We start from the raw sequence: 27,612 nt of genomic DNA on the forward strand, positions 1-27,612 counted from the left end.
TGGGGTTCGATATTCGTTGGAATAGTCGAATATTGAGCAGCTATTCGAAACGAATATTGAATATCGAATATTTTCCTGTTCGCTCATCTCTAGTGATGAACATTTACAAATTTCACTATTTATAAATTTTACTTAAAATCGTAAATACAGACATCTACTCCCATTATAAAAAAATTGATGCAATTACCGCCAGTACGGCAGCTCTTTTTATCTATCCCACAGCAGGAATTCTCAGCACTCAAGGACTTTTCAGCCGCCAAAGCACAGCCATTAAATCATCTCTAGCAAAAGGAAAAGTATTACTAATGTATCTCAGGCTAAGGAAACTTCAAAACCCCTAGCCTTCATCCATCATTCTAAAACAATATTCAGCAGATAACACAGTTAGGGTCCCTTCGAGTACTGAAAAATGAAGAGGAATTTAAGGGGGTGTTCTGTCCCAAATTTCTCTCTTTTTTTTTTTCCAGTCCTGGGCTTTCCACCATGGCTTTTACTCGTTGAGTAGCTTTAGATGAATGGGGAGAACCACCAAAGTGTCTCACGTGGGTTCTGCATCTCAAACAGCCATGGAATCCACAGAAAGATCTAGTAGAATCATTATTTTTTCAGCACCCTTATTGAGTCTCTGCCTTCCATTGAATACAATCAACAAGAGGAAGACCTATGGTCTCAAAACAGGAGATCTGCGCATACTGGATATAGCACGACTCAATCCAAAAATTCTTATCCAAAATCCTTTAATTGAAACAATGGTAAAAAGGCCAGTACGACGCGTTTCAGTCTATCCCAAGCCCTTTACATTAAGTGCGATCAACTCATCACGTCGAACCAGGAACGCTCTGTGTCCTTTCTGTTTTCATTGAATGCAATCGGAGCCAGATTCAGAATCTGTCTCAAAATCAGCTCCAAATTCCTCCATCTGAATATACCCTTAGGCGGAGGGCCCAGGTTATGGAAATGACGTGGAATTGCAATGCAAAAAAAACACAGCATTTTGCAGAAGCAGCAAAGTGAATGAAATTTTGTTCCATCTCAATTAGACATTGTGGCAAAGAAAAACAGGAAGAAAAGTTGTGTTGTCAAAAAAACAGTGCATTATGGAAAACGCAGCATATTAATTTTAGCTGAAGAATCGTGGTCATTTTCGCTATAAAATTAATAGGGAAAGAAAAAAAGCATAGAAAAATGCCACAACAATTCAATGGAAAATGCTGCAGAAAAGAACGCAGTGCATTTTCGCTGCATTTTTTCTGCAGCTTCAGCTGCATTTCGATATGTGGGGCCTTAACCTTAAAGGGATCCTATCATTAAAACTCAATTTTTTCTGCCTACCACTTCTCTGCGCCGCCGTTCGGTATATAATCCGGTTTTCGTCGGTATGCAAATGAGTTCTCTCGCAGCACTGGGGTGTGCATACCGACGAAAACCGAATTATATACCGAACGGCGGCGCGGAGAAGACATCTAAAGGTAGCAGAAGAATAGCCTTTCTTCAGGCTATTCCTACGTGGTAGGCAGAAAAAATTGAGTTTTAATGATAGGATCCCTTTAAATAGGGTTTTCCAGTCAAGAAAATAAAGCTTAAAAGAGATAATCCTATCTCAAGGTTCATATTCAAACTTGTAGCTTTAGGCTAAGGCCCCAAGGGACGACTCACAGCTATAAAGTGCTGCTGGAAAAACTGCGGCGGCAATGCATTGTGGTTCTTCCTGCAGCGCTTTAAACAGAAACTTTGCAGAGTTTTCCTCCACAGACTTTCTGTTACAATTATACCTATGGGAAAACTGCTGGCGTTTCCGTAGGTTTAACTGACATGCTGCGATTTCCAAAACCGCACCGGTTTTAAAAATCACAGTGCCACAGTTTTTACTGCAAAGTGGGCATGGGGTTTGCTTGAATCCAATCCACTTTGTAGTTACTGCAAATCGCAGCATTTCCGACCCGGCCTCGGCCTTAAACTAACTCAAGGGTTTTACTGTTTCTCAGATACAGCTAAATCTCTCTTCTCCGTGGTTATAGCTGGTTGCCTAGGTTACAGACCTGCTCCCATGGTGAACTACAGCAGAGGGAAGAGGAGACAGGAAGGAATCTGAAATCCTAAGAAAACCCCTTTAGGCTAAGGCCCAATGTAAGGGAGCGTTCACACTACCGTCGGTGTCCGACATGTAGTGTCCGCTCCTAGTGTCCGCTCAAAATCAGTCACGGACACTAGGAGCGGACACTAGATGTGTCCGTGACACCTGTCATTCACTTGGATGGGCATCGGGTGCGTTCTTTTGCACTCCGTGCCCGTCCTTCCCTGTCCGCAAGAGAAGATGTCCGACTTCTCAAGCGGACAGAAGAACCCTGCATGTCGGGTTTTTCTGTCCGCTTGAGAAGTCGGACATCTTCACTTGCGGACAGGAAAGGACGGGCACGGAGTGCAAAAGAACGCACCCGATGCCCATTGAGATGAATGACAGGTGTCACGGACACAGATAGTGTCCGCTCCTAATGTCCGTGACAGATTTTGAGCGGACACTAGGAGCGGACACTACATGTCGGACACCGACGGTAGTGTGAACGCCCCCTAACAAAACACAGCTAAAAAAAAGTTGCAGAAAAAAACACAGCAAAAGTGCATTCTTTTCTGCAGCATCTTTCGTTGCATTTTTGCTGCCTTTTTCTCTGCTGATTTTCTTCCCTTAAAGGGCCTATCAGTGTCCCCACACTCAGTAGAACGTCCACGTCAGTGCTCTCATACACTCTATAATGGCCCGATGCCCCACCATCTTGGCTGAGCATGCTCAACCATTCTCCCCAGCTCTACTCCTAGGCTGGACAATGATCAGTGGGGTCCTGCAGCACTACCTGATGGTGGTGGTAGTAGTTTCCACTGAGGCACTTCCAGTTGGAGAGGGTATCTCTCTACTCTGACATGGTGTGATGGTATTCGGTAGGGCTTTCAAGGTTATGCAGGAAAAATCAGGAAGACAGTTGGAAAAAGTTGGAACTTTACTGAGCATCTAAACCGTGAAAAACAAGTGGCTTTCAAATGGGTGATGTAGTGTTCCAGTATTCAACTCACACAGCCATGGTCTTGGGAGAATGCCCAGTGATGTTAAGGCTTCAGTGCCATACTCCACTCTAACTCTAACTCCACTCCCAAGCTTCCTCCAGCAGCAAATACTGCAGGCTCTACCTCAGGGTAGTCCTGACAGGGGTCTGTTTACCTTATGGATGGTGCCGGGACAACACCTCTTGTCAATGGACTTCACTGCTCCTCTTGCCACAATGTCCAAAGTGCTGACAGATGGTATTCACTCAGGTCCTTCTTAAGTTGAGCCTTGGGCTGTATTCTTCCTCCTCAGGGGCTCTGTAGGAAACCGTTAAGCCTCAGTCCTCAGTGCTGGCACACTGACTCCAACTCTATGCTCTGCTCAAACTAGCACACTACACTTAGGCAATAACAGTTCCCCAGGATAACCCAGACGGACAAAAGACAAACACAATAAAATCAGGAGCACTCTGGGATGCTGCACATCAGTGCCCCCAAATGTAGTATAATGGCCCTCATACTTCAGTGCCCCACATGTAATATAATGGCATCAGCAGCCCCTGATGTCATCTCTGGAGGTCTGAGGAGCACGGGGAGCATGCCCCAGGGGAGGTGAGTAACACTGTTTTTATGTTTCATCACCTCCCCTGGGCCTATGCAAATTATACTTTTAATAGCTGAAGAGACCCCAGAGTATTATAATAGTTTGTGGGTGATGAACCCCACAAATTACCATTAGTAGCGTGTCTCTCACCGGGGATAGTTGGACATACACCCAGGGATACGCGTACTACACTTTGGGAACCACTGGTCAAGGCTGTAGGCTCAGAGCTAAATGCTTCAGCAGCCTCAATGTCTGTCTCTCCTGGACTCCATTCTGATAGTTCATACCTTCACTAAAATACTAGGACATACTTAATATACTAAGGGTGCATTCACACTGAGTAAACGCTAGCTTATTCTGAACGTAAAACACGTTCAGAATAAGCGGCGTCTAAAGCAGCTCCATTCATTTCTATGGGAGCGGGGATACGAGCACTCCCCATAGAAATGAATGGGCTGCTTCTTTCACTCCGTGCAGTCCCATTGAAGTGAATGGGGAGTGCCGGCGTATACGGCAAGCTCTGCTCATGCCAGAGCGTACACGCCGGCACTCCCCATTCACTTCAATGGGACTGCACGGAGTGAAAGAAGCAGCCCATTCATTTCTATGGGGAGTGCTCGTATGCCGGCTCCCATAGAGATGAATGGAGCTGCTTTAGACGCCGCTTATTCTGAACGTGTTTTACGTTCAGAATAAGCTAGCGTTTACTCAGTGTGAATTCACCCTAATACTGTTAAATAAACAGTGTAAACTTAGATTAGACAGATATATAATGTCTCGGATTTATCACAGTGGCTCCTACTGGATAATATAAATCGGAGCATCTTTAAACTGTTTTGCCTTAGGCCATATTGTCACAACAGTAAAAAATTAGAACACATTAATTACAATGTGTCTATTCACATGTTCGGTTTTGTTTTTTTGGCTGACGTTTTCATGGGCATAAAAAAAACTGATATGCTCTATCTTTGTCCATTTTCACACACAAAGATACCCAATAGACATCAATGAATCCATTTTTAATTGGCGCCCATCTTACATTTATTAAAAACAAATCAGTGGTTTGTGTCAAACAAGAATGAAATCCATTTTTTTTCACTGATGGAAAAACTTATGACACTTGGCCATGAAAAATGGAACAGATGAATAAGGCTGCATTCAGACTACCAAGGTGCAAAACATATGGATCCTCCATACATTTGAGCGTATGGAGGGATCCGTAAAAATAGTCAAAAATAGTACATGACCTATATCTAAGACTATTAAAATAACGGTCATGTGACTATCCCCCATTCAACGATATTGAATTCAATGCTGCGTTGTGGCGTCAGTTAAAAAAAAAGAATAACATGCGAATGTAGCTTAATAGATGCAATGGCCATTTTGCACAAAGGTGTCCATAGCCTTTCAAATTTCATTGATCAATCCGGACAAACGTCAGCATTTTTTTTCTGCTGTCCTTGTGATTTCTGACGGTCCGGTAATATTGAATTTTATCGCCAATAATAATTATCATAAAATAACATACGCACATTGCATAGCACTCCTACTCTCCGCTGAAAGGGGAGGATATTTTAGTGCCAGAAATTCATGTTGGATTGGATTCAAAGTATTTCATAATGTTAGCTGATTGCCCTTTCGGAAATTTACATATGCACTTACACTTTGTGTGTTGCTGTAGTCATAATGTTATTACATTCATATCAGCCTTTATGGATTTTTATATTTTAGGCTCTTTAATAAATGTGAGATCTTACTGCAGTTATATGGGTGGTGGTGAATTATGTAGTAATGACTAATTGAATATTTGCTTGTCAGCTACAAATTGTAGAACAATTTGCCAGTCTGATATTGTGCGGTGCTGTGTTCCAGCAGGCAGTAATTGTCATTTATCTGTGCTAGGAGTAAAAGTTATTGAAGTGCAGTCTCCAAGCAACACGAAGCCGTCTATGACATCTGCAGCCTGTCCTTGTGTAGGCCTCTCCTCCATGTGACGGCTATCACAGGCAGTAAATGTATCACCGTCTATAATAGAATAATTATGTGTTTTGTTCATATACAATCCATACTGCTTAGCATTCATGAGCCCTGAGGCTGTCAGTTCATAACACAGTCAATCCTGACCATTAATGAAAAAAAAATATTTGAGATTCAAAGCACAAGAACATAAAGTGCTCAGATTGTTTCCACAATGTACCTGCATTGTTTAACAGAGTACGGGGAAAATGAAATGCATGCCAGATTGATATAATGCGCCATTTTTCAAGTAAGCGCAGACTATTTATAAATATATTTTCTGGTTTTGAAAGTATGCATGAGAAGTTCAGCAACTTTCTGATATAATTTCCCTTTCTATTCCTTGGAGGGTTAATCCTTTAACCCCTTCCCGCCACGGGCATTTTTCAAATTTCATTTTTCGTTTTTGACTCCTTCCCCTTCCAAACCCTACAACCTGTTTATTTTTCCTCTCTCAGAGCCATATGAGGTCTTAATATTTGCGGGACAAATTTTTCTTCATGATGCTACCACTTATTATTCTGTACAATGTACTGGGAAGCTGGGGAAAAAATTCAGAATGGGGGGATTTGAAGAAAAAGTGTATTTGTGCGATTTTCTTACGGGATTCGTTACGATGTTCACTGTGCAGCCAAAATGACATATCATTTGTATTTTATGTTTCGGTACAATTCCAGAGATACCAAATTTATATGGTTTTATTTACATTTTAACCCCTTAACAAAAATCCAAAACTATGCCAAAAAACTTTTTTTCTCTAAAAGTTGCCATATTCTGACACTAGAGATGAGCAAACAGCATTCGATCGAGTACATGTTCGATTGGACATCACGCTGTTCGCACTGTTCGATTCCATACAAACATCGCGTTGAAAATGCACTTACAGTTCGATTCCCCTCCCACCTTCCCTGGCGCTTTTTCTGCACCAATAACAGCGCAGGGGACAGGAACTATGACAACAGAAGCATTGAAAAAACTAGGAAAAAGCCATTGGCTGCCGAGGACATGTGACCTCAGATTCAAACGAACAGGCGGCATCAGCTCCGATTCATGCTGTTCTTGCACTTAGTTACAGAGACATCTGCTGAGGGCTAGTTAGGTTTTAGATTCTGCTAGGCAGGAATAGCAAAGAAGAAGAACCGCAACAGCTCTTTTAAGAGCTACACTAAAGGGAGACGCTGAAACAAGCTTGGCACAGTGTCTACACACAAACGCTAAAGTGGGATTCACAGCAATTAAGCCAGGCTGTATCTGCGCAACCTAACTTTCTGCAGTGGGGATTAAGCTAAGTGAGATACACTGAAATTGTATGCCCATATACCCTATATACGCTTAATCCAGGGTTCAACAGTGTGTTCCCCCCCACACACCCCCCACTCGAAAATAAGGAGTATACACTGAAATTCTCAGCCCATATATACACTATATACGCTTCATCCAGGTTGTCACGGTGTGTACCCACAAAAAAATCAGTGGGATATACATTCTAATTCTCAGGCTATATACGCTTCATCCAAGTTGTCACGGCGCTTGTGCGCCCACTTTCGCAAGTCTACAGTAGCCGCTGCTAGCTTCAAAAATCTCCAGCAATGCCTACATCTGCCCGAACACCGGCTGGTGTGCAACGTCCCCACACGCTGGAACTCAACATATCATATGTTGAGCAGAGTGGTTAAGCAGCAGAGACCTTTGATGGAGTGCCATCTCCAAAACCCTAGGGTACCACAAAGTCAGCTGCCTCAGTTTCTCAACCATGAGTGGCCATGGATGGGAGACCATGTGAAATCCTACGGGTGTTTGAGGAGTCCTCCAAGAGGGTCAGCTGTGACAACGCACTTTGTTAGCATAACAATCAAAACTTGTATATGTGATGTGAGAATCCCTCATTGACATCAGGGATAACGCAGATCACACTGAGGAGTCAGGGATAGCAGCAGAACCGTCATAGCAGGAGAGTAGTTCCACACACCTGTCCGCTTCACAGTGTTTAATGACGGAGGAGGAGGAGGATGAAGATGTGACAGATGATATGATTGTAACACAGGAGGCTACCGGGGAAGTTCAATGCGTCCCATTCTTGCAGCGGGGATGGGCCGAAAGAGAGGAAGAGGAGGAAATAGAGAGTGACCTTTCCAGTGGGGGCAGCGAAGTCATGCCAAGTAACACTCTGGCACACATGGCTGACTTCATGTTGGGGTGCTTTTCAAGTAACAAGCGCGTAGTCAAAATAATGGAGAGCAACCAATACTGGATATTTGCAATCCTTGACCCCCGGTATAAAAATAACATCTCGTCTTTTATTCCGGTAGTTAGAGGCTCAACTCACTCCAAGGGCCAAAAACACTGCTGGTGCAAGGCTCAACTAAGTTAAGGGGCCTAAAACTCTGCTGGTAAGAGGCTGAAGTCACCTAAGGGCCTCAATCTCTGCTGGTAACTCAGCTTATGGGCCTCTAACTTAATTTGGAAGGGCTCACATTAAGGGCCAGGAAAGTGAATTTTGGAAGGTCTTACCACACGCGCGCGCGCGCGCACGCACGCACGCACGCACACACACACACACACACACACACACACACACACACACACATCCACATTATATAAGTAAGCATAATAAATAATTGAAATAAGGGAGGGGAGTGTGAGTAGTGGCCTGTCCTGGTGAAGCTATGGTTAGGAAATGGTCCAGTGTGGAGGAACTGGAGGAGGTGGATGGGTACTGTCTGGTGTAGAAACTGTGCCTGACCTGCACCCATGAGTTCATATCTGTACTATAAAGAATCGGTATTGCTATGTTTATAGACTGTGACCTGTGATGCTCAAAACATTGATTTAGGAAATGAATATTTTTTAAGATTAACACTCCATCAGATTATCAGAGGCTGTTAGACTGTATATTGGAAGCACAAAAAAAAAAGATTTGCGCAGGTGGAATCAGTGCTTGGATGTTAGAATAGCAGTTTGTATGTATTTAATGAAAAAAAATGTAAACCCTTGTCCTTGAAACCCTTACCTTGGGTGGGAATGTGGTTACCTGATTTAGCTGTTTGTACACCAAATTTATCAAATATGACTTTTTAAAAAGTCACATAAATTGTTGCGCTCTTTCTCCAGTAGGGGGATGGAGAGTGGAGTAGCATTTCAGAACATAACTGTTTGACTTGACATGACAGATTTATCAAACATCGTGTGACAGCTTATAAAATTGCCAAAAATTACACTGACAAGTCCAGCAAAACTGACTTTAAAATTCTTTTCCTGATAAATTGCTCCCGTAGTCTATTAGAAAGTTGCAGCACTTTGCATTAAACAATGATTATGGTCTATTCACACGCTGGCAGGAAATTCATCAGTGAGTCTGCTTTGCAGTAATTTGTGCCAAATTTATCAACAGTTTTTTGATAAATTTGGCACATGTTTAAAGGGGCTCTATCATTGGGAAAAGTCATTTTTAACTAATCACATCCTTGCATAGGCTTTGGAAAGTCTATTCCACACCTACCTTTAGTATGTAAATTGCCTCAGTGGTTTTTGAATGAGCCCGTTTTTATTCATATGCTAATGAGCTTCCAGCCAGCTCAGGAAGTTCCCAGCAGCACTCTTCTCTGCTATTCTTTGCTATCTGTGTGCAAGCAGGAAGTCATCAGCAGCAGCCTGTGCTGTATACACCCATAGGAAACAATAGCAAAGAGGGTGCACCATGGTGCACGGAGTCTAATTAGCATATGAATAAAAACGGACTTATTCAGAAACCACTGAGGCAATCTACATACTAAAGGTAGGTGTGGAATAGCCTTTCTAAAGCCTATTCAAGGATGTGATTAGTTAAAAATGACTTTTCCCAATGATAGAGCCCCTTTAAAGTATAACTCTTGTTTCACATTTTTTGCTACTGTTTCGAGAGGGTTTGTTGAATATTTGTAATGGAGTGGAAACGCTGCAATTTGCGAAATGCGTTATGTGTTTTTTCCCACATCGCTTTTTGCCTGCGACTCGCTACAGGATATGCTAATTGTGGCTGGTAGATGGCAGCTCCAATATTCAGACCCCTCCTACAGAGAAAAAAGCCCCTGTCTACTAATATGCATGACCAAACTTCCCCTGTCACCCATGAATAGAGAAATATCTTTCTCTTCTGCTGACTGTCCTACGTTGCAGAACAAAGATCAGGGACATCAATTCTTTTAGCTGGTGGGAATCCCATATGTATTTTCTTTTACATCATGTATTTATGGCATGGAGTTGTGGACAACCCCTTGAAGCACAGTTGTTACCAGTCTTGAGTAATATAATCCTCATCTCTTATATCTCGCTTATAATGACTGTTCTACCTCTTGCTGCAGAAAACACCTTTTTATATCCAGGGAGCATTTTTTAACTCTATTCTTCAGCGTCAGCATTAAATGTGACCGTCATTACCAGTTCTACAAGATTCAGCACAGTGTTAGATATGACATGATTTCCTTCCCCATGTGGCTTTCTAATGGAATAATACATTAAAAGAGGTACAAGGCATCAAACTTGTCAGAAGATGCTTTAAGTGACAGCGATACGGCTCAGCAGTCTTCGCAGGAGTCATCTTTATTAGAAAAGCTACACTTCATGTTTAATTCTCTAGAACAATAAGATGGAAGTCTTACATTAGTGGTAAAACAGCAATCAATATCCCTAGCACACTTGAAATCTCGCATATAGCAGAAAGCGTGTTATGCCTGCGTGACACCCGGGTGCTAATTCAACAAAATGGGCTTTATGAATGACAGCGACAGTCTCCCGCTGGAATAACCCAGCACAATAGGTTTTAATGAAACTCAACTAACCAGGAGAACCCCAGGGAAAGAAAAAACATTCCTTCCTGCGCAATAAATATGTAACATATAGGAAACTGCTAGGGTTACTCAATATATCAATATATGTGGACATGTGGAATAAGAAGAAAACCAAGTAGTAGTATTTGCTTGTTTTTCCTTCGTCTGGGGCAATGATTTAGTTCACAGTCCTACCCCTGTATATGAATTTTTCCGACAGGGTTGCTTGTATCCACCAGTGTTATTTAGTACCAACACAGCAAGCTCTGCCAGCACCCCCTTTTTTTTATTTATTTATTTATTTTTTTATAGAAAGGTTTCGGGAGTTTATCATCACCAAAATTGCTTCTAAACCTCTGCTTATATGCTGTTGCAGAAGCGGCTAGCGACATAGTAAATATACCATATTAGTATCATGCAGTTTTGTTGCTGAGACAATCATCTTTTACCCTTGGTTCTGATCTGTGTTTGATAAACCGTTCGGTGAGTCCGCATGAGGACCCCCAAACGGACTACCAAACGCATTTGTAAGCGGTGTGCAGTGAAAGCTATAATGGGGTCCGTGTGCACAAATCATGCAGACAGGAAAGTAGACCCCATTATAGTCTATGGGGATCTGTGTGCTTTCACTGCACACCGCTTGCAAATGCTTTCAGTAGTCCGTTCGGGGAGGGGGTCTCCATGCGGACTCCCCCAAACGGATTACCGACGCAGATGTGAACGAGGCTTGAATCAGTTGCAATATGTCATGGCAGAATTATTTTAGGCTGGGGCCCCACATTGCAGAAACAGCTCTTTTTGTAGCAGATTCTGTTGCAGTTTTTTGAGCCAAAGCCAGTATTAGATTGAATAGAAGTTAGAAGTATAACAGCTTTCTATATATTTCTGATTCCATTTGTAGCCATTCTTGACTTTGGCTCAAAAAACGCAACAAAATCTGCAACAAAAAAAGCTGTGTTTCCGCAACTTGGAGCCTTAGCCTGACTTTCAACATTTAGGCTAAGGCTTCTGCCCATATTTTTCCTCAATTTGTGGATGGGATTGCAGGGACTGTGAAATGCCACATTTACCACAGCATTTACGCCAGGTGGGGCCAAGGCCTTTGGCTAAGGCCCCTGTTCACGCCTGACTTTGGCTCAAATAACCGTAGCAAAATATGCAACAGAAAAAGTAGTTCCTCCACAACCTGGGACCTCAGCTTTAATCAGTTTAATTCTGTACAAAGATGCTGTTTGGAGAAACCAGACATGACAGAGTCTACCGGAACACCAGTTTTGACCTGTGGTCGCCACACATTGGCACCTGTCACTATTTATGCTACGGGGAAAAGAGGGGCTTCAGCAGACACTTCCCAGGTGCACCAAACAGCTCAAATAAATCTGCATTAAAAGTAGCAAGATTGTACTTTGAGGCTAAGGCGCCACGTTGCCAAAAAGCACTGCGGGAAAAACCTTGGTGGAAATGCATCACATCCTGCAAGGGGGACTTTTCTATGTTCCAGTTTCATTATCAAACCAGCGGAAACCACTCGGAATCCCGGTGGACCCCATTATAGTCTATGGGGTCCGTGCGTAACTGCTTTTTAAGCGTACAGACTCTCCTTCTTTCAGGTCCCCATTGTGGAACCGAACGTCGGAGAGCTGAACGCTGGTGTGAAACTAGCATAAGCTTTATGTTTCAGGAACAAAACATTAGAACTGTAAAATAGACAGGAAAGTCTGTTGTAAACTGCTGCATTGCAAGGAACTGCATCGGGACTCGTGTATAAAAATAGCATCTAAACGGTAAAATAAAAGCAATGTCTGAAATCCATGGCTCAGATCTGCAGGGGCTTCCTTGAACTGCTCTTTAATGACAAAGAAGCTCAGTTTCTATTGTAAGGAATTTCGCAGGCAGTAAGGTGATGACAGCCACTCCACTGTCGGTGTGGAGACCTTCAGATGTTTGGCGTGAATTCATTTATTTAAGATCATTAGCAGAACAGCTGCAGGGATTCCAAGCCATGAGTTCACCCGCTTCACCCTATACTAGGGCTCTATTGTGTGTGTCCAGATAACATCTCTTAATGAAGCAATTTCTAATTAGAATTACCATATGTATCTTTTCATAGGATATAGGAATGTTCACCTTTGCCCTAATATGATGTCATTGTTTTACACTTATTCAACAGAATATGCACATTAATCCATTACGGCGTCTCATTAGTCTGGCAGCATTGACGGAAGGAGCCCCATTATCTACAGTCCTATAGATCTGCCATGAGATTGTGCTCATAATGTGTTGTAGAAAATCATTAACGCAATACACAACATCATTCTTAACTATGCAAACAGTACCCAAGACAACGCAGCTGTTATCACCGAGAAAAGGGCTCATCTGGCCATATGAATCCTGTACAGGGGCTGCATGTGGCCAACCATTCAAAAGTATACACTTTTACCCACATTTGCAGACTGTGAAAAGCAAGGTGGAGAACGGTAGATGTGGCACCCATTAGGTGCAAGAAAGGGCCTTGTACCAACTGTGCATCACAATATCATCCATCTATGCTAGAAAAGTGATGTAGATGGGATAATAAGTTGCCCGTATTGATCCCATAAGGGTGTAATTGAAGTGTGGTAAGAAAGCTAAAAGCTGCTAAATTCAGATCCACTACATTATCCTTACTTGGATACATACTATTTCTTCTTTCCTAATTGAGAGACTCATATCCTAAGATCACATGAATGGGTTTAGATGCAGTACCAGGCACAGCCACATATATGAACATGGCACTGCGCAGAGTATAGTCAGTTGGATAAAGATGTGTTATCATCAGTGTGTCAATGCCAGAAATGTTACTAAACTGGAAAATCGTCCTGCCATCGAAAGTGGCATTTCTTGGCACCACAAATGAGTAACTTTTTTTTAGCAAAGTGTAGTCTTTTGTGATTCCTTATGACAAATGACTTCAATAGAGACTAGAAAGTCACATAACAACAGGCCAGTGTGAATGCAGTCTGTCTAGGATTACTATTATGCAACATAAAGATGTTGTTTTCGGATTTTCAAATGTAGATAAGCAATGAAAAATTATAAAAGGAGACTTTAAACATCTTGTCCGTGTGCTGGAGTCCTGCAGAGATTCAGCATGGAACTGCTTAGTGATTCCAAAGAATATGTACAACACAGTACTACGAGTATGGCATGTGTCATAAAGTACTGCAAGTCTAAGAATTACATTTTTTATGGAATTCTTCTATTGTACAGTGTGTGTGTGTGTGTGTGTGTGTGTGTGTGTGTGTGTGTGTGTGTGTGTGTGTGTGTGCAATGACACAAAGCATTTTAGTAAACTGACCTGTACATAATATGTATTCTACAATCTCAGACTGTTGTTTGATCCATCTTTATGTAATTTTTAAGACATATATAACAACTAGATTGCAACCTTCAGTTAAAAAATGGTATACAATCATTGAAGGAGGAGTTAACAGATCTTGGTTTGTCACCCCATTCGCCACCTTTTAAATCAATGAATGGAGCAGGGATCAATGCAGGCTAGGGCAGGTATGTCTCAGCCCATCACATTTACTATAACTCACACCAGAAAACTAGTGAAGAATTAAATTCTGGCACATGGGACCTTCCAGAGCCCTTAGAGAGGACCTTACATCACTTCTACCAACATCAACTCCTTTCATGCTGTAATAGCGCTGGTCCACCAATACCAGTGCAGTTGGATTTTCTTTCTGTAGCCCTCACTATTTCCAAGCAATTATTTCCATTAGTTTCAGCCGAACCATCCACATGATAGTAATTATCATATTGGGTACTGAAACAGCACTGACTGCTTAGGAAAGGTGTTGGCTACAGAAATGATTCCAGAATCAGTGAAGAGGCACCTACTAAAACGGGTAGGGGACCTTGGCTCTCCAGCTGCTGTGAAACCACAACTCCCAACATGCTCCATTCACTTCCATGGGAGTTCCAAGAAAAGCAGAGCAAATATGCATGCTGGGAGTTGTAGTTTTGCAACAGCTGGAAAGCCAAGGTTCCTACCCCTGTACTAAAAGATACAAAGAGATAGAGTCGATTGAGATGGTGAAATGTCCTCCTGAATAATTCTGCGGGATCTCACGCCAGAGAGAAAATTGATTAAAACTGGCATAGGAAATACCAATTAGAATAAAATCCCCTCCCCCCCATTGTGTCCAGACGCTTTAATAAATAAGAAAAGGGGACTCATCACCCACCAAATAGAGTCTGAGAAATACAGACTGACCAAAGATATGCAAGTATGGATATGTGTTAGGACTGTGAAACAGGTGCGGCCATGATATCAGGGTCACAGCTTCTTCCGCTGTAACTGTTCAGTCCAGCATGCATGGGGTTAATTCCCTTGCAGTCGATAGGCATCATCGGTCTGCTGACTGACACTGGCTGGCTGATCAGTCCCGCCTTCCCTCCATTTAAGGAGGCAGGTTTGGGCTGTTGGGTGCTGTAGCCTCAAATTCCACATGGTGCATAGCTGTGCAATACTAGGGAGGAAGGGAGGAAGGGAGGAAGGGAGGAAGGGAGGAAGGGAGGAAGGGAGGAAGGGAGGAAGGGAGGAAGGGAGGAAGGGAGGCTCTCCCCCCTTATGGGTTAAATTGTGGGAACCTTGTCCCTTAGTTATAATTGTGAATCTCCTACCTTAGGCAGGCTGCTACCTGTGGTACTCCATAGCAGATGGGTGCAGCCCAATAAGCTACTGGGAGCACACGGCATTAGTTTGGATTGTGTTAGTCTTGCAGTGCAGTAACTGCAAGACTTTATAATTCATTTAGCAGCTACTTTGTACAGCTGTGGGTGCTGCCCTGTGAGGTAACAGGGAGCACTTAGTTTGTGGTGTAGCCCAGCAGTGAGGTTAACTGTCAGGTCTTGTTCACACCAGTGCGCCCTGCAGTTCAGAGCCCAGTGGGCTCCGCAGGATATATTTATTTAGTTTTTTTTTTATATATATATCCTGCTAATCGTAACAATATGACGGATTTTCCTTATTAATCAAGCATTCATGCCCACAAAATGTGAGATGACTAAAAAATGACAATAGGGAGCAAAGGGGGTATTGGACGTAAGCTAAGATTATCAGTAATAGCTCAGACATTGTGAGACATAATATAGAGGATTATCCAATTGCATAAGTCACCAGAGTCTGGAATTCCCAAGAGTTCTGGAACAGAATTCAGGGTTGCCACATTGATATATTGTTGTGAAGTCAGCATGATGCAAAACTGACCACAAGGTGTTCCCTGGTGCTTTTAGTTTGCTGGCAAGAAATTATTGATAATACATTGTATTGATGGGTTGTGACTCACCTATCGTCTTCTTTTGTCTGTATACTATAGGTACGTAAAACCTCTTTTATGCCACAATTATCTTCATTATTGGTTTATACATTATGTTCATCTTACGCAGTACCCCAACTTTTTAGGTGATAATAAAACAAGTACACACAAACACACTGAATGAACTGTTGTAATAATAATATTAATTCCACTGCTATGGCATACAGAGGGCAGGTTGGGGACACATAGGGTACAGTGATGGCATACGTAGTGGACAGAATGGTGGCATCCAGGTGGCAGGGGGATGACATATTAAGTGCACAGTTTTCTAAAGTCCAATGTATTATTTCGGACAACAGTCTTTATTGCTACTTGGTCATATTTAATAACACAAACCACAAAAAAGGGTAAGTATGACATAATAAACACACTAATAATAAAAATCTCAAAAAATCTTTATTATAATAATTTAACACATACACAAAATAGGACGATGCAAAGAAAGCAAATGTACACATACACAAATGGGTATAATGGATGCCACAACAAATAGTGGTCCCTGTGAATACTGCTAGTTTCCCTCATGAGCCATACTAAAGTACAAAGTACACACTCTCGTATTATGTATTGAAATTCACATAGGTGAGTGTTACCATCATAAACAACTATATAGGACACAAATATAAATTCTGACTCCCAGTATTTTTATGTTCACCCCTAAGGATGAACAATAGATACTATAATATCAAAGACTACAGGTCCTATTAAGATTTATCTTACTTCCTGTATACAAAGAGCGGCGCATACATTGCCCTCAGAGGTCTAGTGACCACCATATGTTAGAAGAAAGACATGTTGCAAGTGCAAGAAGATTAGTATAGACACTCACCCATGGGGAAGGTAATCAGCAGATCACCAGGGACGGGCACCCACTACCCAAACCCCGACGCGCGTTTCGGCGCAGAGAGCCTTCGTCAGGAGGAGGAGGAGGAAACATACATGCTCCCTATTTATATGCCGGCATATAACATTGGGGTCCAATGGAAGCAGTCCCAGCTGCTCACAATAAACTCGCATCATTGCGAGTGTACGCCGCGGGCGAATGGCGGCGCATGCGCATGGTGGCACACGGACAGAACACATGACCGGGACCCGAGGTATCGCGGTCACGAGACCGTGATCTCGCGATGTTACGGCTCCAGCATGTGTTCGTGCGAGCGCCCACCAGGTGTTTGCGCTTTTTGTGGTAAGGACATGTGTTTATAGGGCGTAGAATACATAATGGAACTGATATATCTACGTTTATTTTGTGTTCCGATTTTGCTTTGTGTCTTACAATCTCATATTTAATAACACACCTTATGCAGATACCAAGCAATTATTGGGTTCCCCTCATATAACCTCATGCCTATATGTCTAATGCTTATTTTCTTGTATTTTTCAGTATCCCAATAAATTATATTTCTTTTCTTTAAAAATCTTAATAAAACGAACTTCAAAAGAAATACAGAAATATATGCAACAGGAGAATTAGCGCCAATGCCATGAAAGTCAGGGAGACATTACAAGGTTGAATGGCAATTAAAAAACCATCATACAATTGGCGTTATATGTTGATTAACTGACAGGGCAGCATAAATCTTTGTTAACTCCCTAGACAGACAACAAAATATTCATCAAAATTTGAGCAACCACTTTAATGACCAATTAAACCTACAACGTAATTAATATACTAAACAGTGTATATTAGGCACATGTTTTATATGAATCTATGGGCTTTCTTTATATCATTGTTTATTGTGCATATGTGAGTTTTGGTGGATTCATCATCTATTCAATGTAAAGCTGCTTTGTGGTTACAGATACAATAATTATAAGACCATTCTAATATACCTCTAGTATAGTGAGAACCCCTTCCCCTCGCAAAGGAAAGTACAGTCATTGCAGCCTTTCGCTCATGTCCACTAAATGTATTCCCCCCCAGTACCTGAGGAGTGGGCTGTGACTGTGACTCCCTCTCTACCCTTTCACAAGGACAAAATTATATAGTACAACAACATAAAAATATGGTTAGTCCCAGTACTGTGGTAAAACTTACACCATAGGCAGAATTACCACCATAGCCGCCATAAGAGCTGCTATAAGGCTCTGCTATTTATAATATCGCCACTGAGCCTCACCCCTGCCCATGGCCACCTCCAATTCTGCTTCTCCTTCAGCCCTCAGGAGATCCCATGTGTCGCACTAAACAGTGTTAACTACTTGATGTTCAACACCCAAGGAGGGCTGAAGAGAAAGCAAAGGTGACCATGGGCAGGAGCAGCCATTACCTACTGCAGTAATCCAGCAAGTAGCAGCCTAAAATCACTACAGGGGTCTGTAAGGAGGGAATTTACTATGTAAAGGTCAGTAAAGGAGGCAGCATACTGTACGGGAGCCAATAAGGAGGCAATAGACTATTGGGATGTGAATAAACATTATAACCAGCTTCCAACCTTCAGACACCTCCTAATAAATTAACACACAGACCTTGGGTGTGGTTAAAGCTGGGATTGGCCACAGCGTATTTATTATAATTTTAACAGATTATTAACAAAATTTACAAAAAACAACCCCTTCATTCCTTCTTCCTGTACGACTTCTCCAGAGGTTGCCCACTGGTGGACAGTGGACTTGTGGGCAAACTCCTCCCCACCGCGGGGCATGGACTTCTACCACACTGTGACAACTGCAAAACAGGAAACAAGAAACAACAAAAAAACAAAAAATCACCAGAAAAAAACAAAAAATCACCAGAAAAAAACAAAAACTGCACGGGTAGGGTGGGTGGTCAGTGTTCCCCAGGAGTCTAAGGCTTCCCAGAAAAGTCCCATTATAATTCTCCAAAACTAACTTTTATGGAGAGGGCTGAGCAGATGAGCCCCCGCTATAATCCCCCACACACACACCTGATGGAGACTATATTCATATAACTGTTAAAAAAAAAATGGCCGTGAAAAGGAAGCAAACTATATGGGGTTTTTTTTTACCGCCATTTTGCATAGATGACTGTATTGAGGGATCCTTGAAAACAGACAAAAATAGGACGTCTCTTATTTTCTGATGGTCCGTTGAAATGGACTCTCATATAAACAGTCATGTGAACAGGTACATTGATATAGCAATATGGTCTGTTGGCCAACACACAGCAGTTTTTAACATTCAATAATGTGAATAAGGCTGTACTATTATGTCCTATATCAGAATGAGGTTAAATATCAAGGTTAGGATTGGGAAGGTTTATGGTGGTGAAATATTAGTATTTGGGAGGGAGGTTTTGCTGGAGGCCTCTTTATGAAATGGTACAGTCGACAATATTGTTCCATATATAGTTATCCAATCTAAGGCATGTTAAAGTGGTATCCAGTGACCAATGGGGTCTGATGGATGTGTTCCAGTGGCTGCACAGTGTGAACACAACCTTACATTACAGTAGTCATGTTCAGAAGCGCAGAGCTGCAGTTGTCTCTAGGGCTTTTTCTGGTCTGTTTGCCTCCGTAGTGGCTTTAGGTGAATATTGATTTCAATCTACCGCCATTCATTGCGATATTGGGGCTGATTTCTTTATTGCTGCTGTATTGCATGTTCTCCTGCTGCTTCTCTGTGTGGTTTGCAGACAGCGCTGTATATACACGGCCACAGGTTCCTACAGTATGAGGGCAGAATTACGACATTATTATTATGATTGCTTTTATTTATCCTTGTTGCCTTCAGGGAATAGGAGTAGGACAAAATAATTAGGTTACTGATGTTGGATCATGAATGGAACAAGGTTTACTACTATCTTCTATGTCAGCTGAAGGCATTTTTACTCAATGATTACAGTGAATTGCTTTAGTTTATGGCCTGCTAAAGGCTTTATCCAAGAATAGCCAAGGAAATGCCTACATATACATTACACGTTATCTGTATCCCACAATTCATTAGATGAAGTAAAACTTGTAGGTATCTACAGCAGCTTATAGATTCTAAAGTAATAATTCATGGGATAACCTGAGAAGTTATTTACAAACAAATCAGAATGACATCAAATGTAATAATTCTTATCTCACGTATCCCCAATCATGCTTTTTCTGATTCTACTCCAGTTCCCTGCTGGTCTCTACTTCCTGGTCCAACTAGTAGCAGCCAACCTAACAGAACACTGGCCATAGCTGGGACCCTCCAACCTAGCAGAACACTAGCCATAGCTTGGGACCCTCCAACCCAGGGCCGCCATCAGGAATTTTGGGGCCCCATACAGCCTAAGTGTCTGGCCCCCCCCCCCCCTGCCATTTTTGCTTTGCGCGCCGCGGGAAATTTAGCCCCACCCACTGTTATGTTGACTCCGCCCACTCATTAATTTTCCATTTGCCCGCACACTGTATAATCCTCCTACAGTCACCCGTAAATTATATGTCCCCCTCCGTCTCTCCCCTAGCTTCATATACACCCTTCATCTGCCCGCAGATTCATGTCCCCTCCATCTCTGCCCCCAGATTCATGTCCCCACATTTCTGCCCACAGATTCATGTCCCCCCATCTCCATACCTCCCAACTTTTGAAGAACTAAAAGAGGGACAAAATGTGTGGCGCGCTTAGCGCGCCGCAGCAAATTTAGCCCCGCCCACTTTTGTGTTGACTCCGCCCACTTGTTAATTTTTCATGTGCCCGCACACAGTATAATCCTCCTACAGTCACCCGTAAATTATATGTCCCCCCTCTATCTCTCCCCCAGTTTCATATACACCCTTCATCTGCCCCCAGTTTCATGTCCCCCTTCCATCTCTGCCCCTAGATTCATGTCCCCTCCATCTCTGCCCCCAGATTCATGTCCCCCCAGATTCATGTCCCCCCTCCATCTCTGCCCCCAGATTCATGTCCCTCCATCTCTGCCCCCAGATTCATGTCCCTCCATCTCTGCCCCCAGATTCATGTCCCCACAGTGTCATGCCGTCCCCTCCTTCATCTGCCCCAGTGTCATTCCGTCCTCTCTTTCATCTGCCCCCAGATTCATGTCCCCACAGTGTCATGCCGTCCCCTCCTTCATCTGCCCCAGTGTCATTCCGTCCTCTCTTTCATCTGCCCCCAGATTCACGTTCCACCTCCACATTAAACATACCTTCTCCTCCGCTCCCTCGCCGCTCTCTGCGCTCTCTCTCGCTGACACATGCGGCTGAAGGAAGGAGCTGACACAGGTCAGCTCCACGCTTCGCCGCTGGGTGTCTCTCTCGCTGACACATATGCGGCTGAAGCGAGGAGCTGACCTGTGTCAGCTCCTCGCTTCGCCGCTGCCGCCTCTCTCGCTGACGCTGACATGTATGCGGCTGAAGCGAGGAGCTGACCTGTGTCAGCTCCTCACTTCGCCGCTGCCGGCCCTCTCGCTAGACACATATGCGGCTGAGCCGGGTTCCGGCTCAGCCGCATATGTGTCACCGAGAGAGGCGGCAGCGGCGAAGTGAGGAGCTGACACAGGTCAGTTCCTCGCTTCAGCCGCATATGTGTCAGCGAGACAGGCGGCAGCAGCGAAGCGAGGAGCTGACCTGTGTCAGCTCCTCGCTTCAGCCGTGTATGTGCTCAACTCAGATCTGCGTCCTCTGGACGCAGATCTGAGTTGAAACAGGATGTACAATGACTGCTGCCGGCGCCAGGGGGCCCGGGCCCCCCCCATTTTAAAATTTGGCCGGGCCCCTGACGCCAGTAGCAGTAGTACTGGCCTATCGGCGGCCCTGCTCCAACCTAGCACATCACTAGCCATAGCTGGGACCCTCCAACCTAGCAGAACACTGGCCATAGCTGGGACCCTCCAACCTAGCAGATCACTGGCCATAGCTGGGACCGTCACTGACTGAGCAGGCACTTCCTGTGCGTTGAGACACAACTAGGCAATAGATACCAGCAAGGACCTAGAAAGCCCTCTAAAGCCCTTAGATAAGATCTTTGGTTTTGAAAAAAAAAAAACTACAGTCACTCACCTTTTTTTCTGGATATAACTACTGTATACTTAGACTGATCCTGTATCCTGTGGTTCTGTTGGTTGCTGTTGGAAGCAGCCAGAAAACTTGATTTTAGTTACTTCTCTATCAACTTAGCAGAGCTCCTGCTGGTCCAGTTTGGTTAATTCAATTCCTCTTAAAATTTAAGGGATAATACCACTTCCTCTTCTCAGGCAGTGAAATCACGTCCATTGGGCACATGGCCATACTACAGATGAGCGCCATTCATTTGAATGTAACGGAGCTGCAGCAGGGCCATGCAACCAACAAACATACAGAAGAAGTGGAGCTCCATATCATAATCCCAGATTATGCCTTTAGGCTGAGTTCACATGGGGTATTTTGGTCAGGATTTTGAGGCGAAATCGGCCTCAAAATCCTGACCAAAAAAACGGCTCCCATTGAGTGGATTTAACAGAAGGGAAATGTCTAAGAGCTTCCTTCACCTTTTTCATTCCTTTTCAAGCCACCCCTGACTTTGGCTCAAAATAACGCAGCAAAATCTGCAACAATAAAATCTGCACAACGTGGGGCCTCAGCCTTTGAGCTAGGATAAAATCCATCTGAAATTCATTGCCATTTCAATTACTGAGAAGTGAAAGCTTTGGTAACCCAGGGACTGGACTTGGTTATAGTCACATTTAGGTACATTTTGTGGCACCTTTCTTAGGGTTCCCTTTCCTAATAATATATGCACACAGTGTGCAGTTTCAATGTGGTTTTTGCATTTTCTTAAGTTTACAGGTGAAACATGCCACATAAATGTTTTCTTAAGCCAAAGCAATAAGTTTCATTAGAGTATCTGCACATGAATCATGCAAATGGCAAGTATGTGACTGTTATTCCTTTATGTGCTACAGTATAAGTAAAGTTTAGTTTACATACCTGCAGGATTTTCTCTTTGACATTTCAGTTTTGCCACAATGAAATTCAAGAAAATCCATATGGTTTGTGTCCAGGGATGATATGTCTCATGTGGAGACTGAAGTGTTGCCTGTACAAACTTAGGTAACTTATGGTTATGCTATTTTACAAGCTTGGTAAAATTTTGGTACTTGTATTCAAATTGTTGGATGGTTCTTGGCACCACAACTCTATTGCACCATGAACCTGCGGGGCATCACATGTAGACAGGTTGGCAGTGAAGTACAATACAGAAAGCAAAAACACAGTGTCACAATGTATCAATACAAGTGTAACAACTATCACAACAAAAGCAGAATACTAAATATAATTTTCTACACAGGGGCTGCTAACTTAGGTAGGGACATTATTGTATATGGCCATGAACTGTCAACCACCTAAGCTTAGAAACTAGAGAGGCTTGCCTGTACTCCTGCACAGACATACCCTTAAAGGGAGTCTGTCAGCATGAAAAACGACATTAATCTACTCACAACACCTTGTAAGGCTTCTGACACTGTTTCTAAATTTGGCTGTGTTATCGTGGACTGCTTCTCGGTTGCTGAGAATTTGGTGTTTTATAAAGGACATAAGCATACAGAATATCAGTAGTCACTTAGCTTCAGAGCAGGTCTCTATCAGGAAACTCATACACTGTGTGAACCAACAAACCATGACATCAATACATCAATGCAATTCAATCATAGTAGTGAGTAGACGTCACCAACTCTCCTTTATTCTGGATGCAAGTCCATAGAGTAGAGCAGAGTCATTCATGTGATTAAGGGTTGGTTCACATCTGCGTTGGTATTCCGTTCAGGGGAGTCCGCATGGGGACCCCCCCGAATGGAATACCAAAAACAATTGCAAGCGCTGTGCAGTAAAATCACATGGATCCCTATAGACTATAATGGGGTCCGTGTGCTTGCCGCCAGATCTCTGCACAGAACATGCGGACAGGAAAGTAGTTCACAATCTACTTTCCTGTCCGCATGATTCGTGCGGGCAGCTTGCGACAAGCACACGAACCCCATTATAGTCTATGCACAGCACTTGCAAATGCGTTTGGTATTCCGTTTGGGGGGTCCCAATGCGGACTCCCCAAATGGATTACCAAACGCAGACGTGAACAAAGGATAAGAGTTGGAGCGTAAGCAGGAAAAGCAGAGGAACAAGGCTTTCCGCATTCTCAGCTGTGTTCTGCATGGTAACACAAGGGGCTCTGGGGTACATGCTTATAGATAAGTAATAAAGCTTACTCAGGGTATGGAATGCACCAATAAGCTTTATTTGTCACCAAATATCCTCTTTAAACTTCAGTATTGAGTGTGGTGTATATACTGTATGTTTTTTTTTTTACGTGCCAAAAGTGCTTGTCCTGCCCCTGTGTATCAAAAAAAGGTTGAAGACCTAGCGATTTGGATACAGCTGAATACTTTTCTCCTTTCTGTTACATCATGCACATAGCAGAGTTATACTCAATAATGAAGATTGTTAGCCAAGGTCATGTTAAAACAGCAAGACCTGATTTAGTGCAAAGTATTCCATGCAGGCTACTGACACCGCAAGCCACAAAGAATGCCATAATATTCCCAGCTCTGTCCAGCAGCAGTTCAGAGCCACAGAGGACTGCAAGTAACACCGCTATGACAAGAATAAGCCAGCTCTGCTGGAGAGCTTGATGTTTCCTAAGCTCCAGATGTTACAGCATATGTATCCTATGCTAGTCAGCTTAGCCTAATGCATCTTGGGGGACATTTATCCGAGGATTATCGCCTGTAAAGTAGACTGAAACCAAGACTGAACTGAGCCTGACATGCTACAGGCACAGGGAGATTTCCCTGCTGCATCGGACACAATCGGAGATGAATGGATTTTAACATCAACCTCTTTCTGTTGCTATGTGCTTAGCGCTCTATTTCTTCTTAAAGACAAAGTGTCTTTGTGCAGCCTTCATTGTGCAGGGCCCCCTGTGTCAGCTTTCTGTAGATCAGCCCTGTAGGTATCACATGTCCTGTAGCTGCCATTAGTTTAGTTAATTGGCAGATCACAAAGAACATTTACAGGGGTCCCAGCCACTTCGAATCTGCTGTTTGTAGGATCCCATGGCAGGCTGGCTGCACACAGCACTTTATTCTATTTCCAAATAAAGGAGTGCAAGTTTGTATCAAAGCCGGTATGTCTGACATGAAATGTTGCATCCGCTAAGCGTAATCCCACTATACTTGAATCTGTCACTACGGACCATGTGGATGTTTGTCTCAAAATTTAAGGTCAATACAAATAAATTCCTATTTAATCCACAAATTGCTTATTTTCACTGATTTTAGAATGCATTTAAATATATATATATATATATATATATATATATATATATATATATATATAAACATAAGAATATTATAGCTTGTGACAAGATGTGATTTACAGCACTTCCATTTACATTTAAAATGGTTTTTGAATAAGTAAAAAATAAAGTAAGCACTACTCACCTATGGCCCGACTGATATCTGCGTTCGGTATTCCATTTGGGGAGTCCACTTAGGGACCCCTGAACAGAAACCTATTCGTATAGAAAAGTGGTTACCTTAGAAAACACGCGGACCCCATAGACTATAATGAGGTCTGTGTGGTTTCCACACGAAAGATGCGGAGAGAAAAGTCCTGCAAGTAGCACTTTTCTCTCTGCATGTTACATGCGGGAACCGAATGGAAACCACATGGACCCCATTATAGTTTATGGGGTCAGCGTGATTTCCCAGGTAACCACTTTTACTATGCGTATAGGTTTCCATTCCCCAAGTGGACTTCCCAAATGGAATATCGAATGCAAATGTGAACCGGGCGTATCTGATTCCCTGAAGCAATACTCACTGATCCTCACCCATCCCCCACTAAACACGCAAAGGCCATTTGTGTTGAGAAAGGCCATCAAATTGTCGGCAGCAGAGCTCTTAGCCAGGATCCAAACGGAGCAATGTTGAATCAGTAATGCAGATATTGCTTTTTGGGTTGGTTTTTGCCCATTTATTTTACCATTTCTCCCTGTCAGCTCTTACAAGCAGAAGGCAAGGGTGAGCAGTGAGACACAGCATCTTATAGGATACACTGAAGATTCTGCACACAGATAGTTTATGTAGATAGGATTTGTCAGGAGAATTCTAAAACTCAGCAGCTAATCACTTTACGGCATCACCTACTATAACATTGCGCTCCTGCTCTTTTAGATAGGGCATAAATGATCTCTTCAGAAGCACTCTATGTATGGGGTCATGCAAAGAAACAAAGTAGGAAGTGGTTGGTGTGGAGGGGAGATGTCTGAGGTCTCCAGGCCTTAATCCCATAGAAAACTTACGGACCGAGATGAAGCTTCAAGTTTCCAAGCGACAGCCTCAAAATCTTAATGATTTAGAGATGATCTACAAAGAGGAGTGGACCAAAATTCCTCCTGATATGTGCGCAAACCCCATCATCACCTACAAAAAACGTCTGACTGCTGTGGGTGCCAACAAGGGTTTTGCCACCAAGTGTAAAGTCTTGTTTCCCAGAAGGATCAAACACTTATTTCTCTCTGCAAAATGCAAATAAATTTATAATAGTTATACAATGTGATTTTCTGGATTTTTATTTTTGACATTCTATCTCTCACTATCTCTAATTTTAACCTACCCTTAAAATTACAAACTGTTCATGTCTTTGTCAGCGGACAAACTTACAAAATCAGCAAGGGATCAAATACTTATTTCCTCACTGTACATGCTGTTGTAGGAGTTCTTAGTGTCATAGATAACATTCTTTTTTTGTGTCAAGGTTCTGCCAAGAAAATCAACTTTCAATACGTATGTAAATTAGCAGTTTGGTGCACTCAGGGCAAGGCCGCACCTGCTGCAGCACCTGTTTTTCTCTATGGTCACTGCATGTTGGCACCTATGAATCTTTATGTTAGAGGGTGGCGTAGGGTGGTGACTACAGCTGAAAATGGTTGCTCTGGCAGGCAAGCTAAATGTTGGTTTTCTTTACAATAAATTTGCACTTGGCTACAAAAACGTATGTTCTCTATGCCGCTGTTTGTAAGAGCACGTAAGTGGTTTAGATTTTGGTAAGGATAAATCTGGAAATATAAGATATATTTCCCAGTGATGGCAGAAGAAGACAGGCAATAAGGAACACACAATAAGGAATGATTCATGGTTGGTGTTTGTAGCGGCGCAGTGGAGGTTATCGAGCATACAATGCACTACTTACTTAACTGCTTTAAATGAGTGATTTACTGTAGGGCCACCTGACATTTCACAGCTAAGTGCTTTTCAAACCTAAAATCATTACAGATTGCTTGGTTTGCCAGATCCTGGTCAATTAAAGCTGCTTCAGTCATTATTGTCACATCTGATAATCTGGGGCAGGAAAAGGATGAAATACATTGCCTGGTTACATGTGCTACTTCCCCACTGTGGATACAGCCAAAGGACCACTGGAGATTTCCTAGAAAATAATGTCTAACACTATCAAAATAAAACGTTATGAACCACCTTGGATGTTGGATGCTACAACACAAGCATGTGCTATGGTTTGACATGAAAGGGATTATTGGACTGGCCCCTACCTCTAATAATTCCTTCTAGTACCATCTCAATTGTTATTAGTTATGTTTGTATGTGATGTGATGGCTTTGACTACATGGAATCTATATACACTGTCTACCAATAAGTATTTGGACACCCGAGCAAATGAAGCTACATCTGCGGTCGTGATGTACGTCACACCTTCCGGAATTAGTCACATGCAAGATGCCACGAAGTGCAGAGTTGTCCAATTTCGAGAAAGAGGTAATTGTCGGGTACCACAGAAACGGCCAATCCTTAAGGGACACAATAAATGAACTGAATTACCCAAAATTGACAGTGGCCTATGTGATTATGAAGTGGAAG

The 27,612-nt window shown here is 42.8% G+C and overlaps 1 protein-coding gene across 1 annotated transcript in view; it reads right to left on the reverse strand.

Moving 5' to 3' along the window:
- Positions 1 to 1,535: 1,535 nt before the first annotated feature.
- VPS26B (VPS26 retromer complex component B) overlaps positions 1,536 to 27,612 on the reverse strand; it is a 188,144-nt gene continuing 162,067 nt past the window's right edge. Inside the window, exon 7 of the transcript XR_012716994.1 lies at positions 1,536 to 1,545. The gene's annotated coding sequence lies outside the window, so the exon portion shown is untranslated. The remainder of the gene's footprint in view (positions 1,546 to 27,612) is intronic.

Source organism: Leptodactylus fuscus, chromosome 6 (assembly GCF_031893055.1).
Source record: "Leptodactylus fuscus isolate aLepFus1 chromosome 6, aLepFus1.hap2, whole genome shotgun sequence".
Classification (NCBI taxonomy): Eukaryota; Metazoa; Chordata; class Amphibia; order Anura; family Leptodactylidae; genus Leptodactylus; species Leptodactylus fuscus.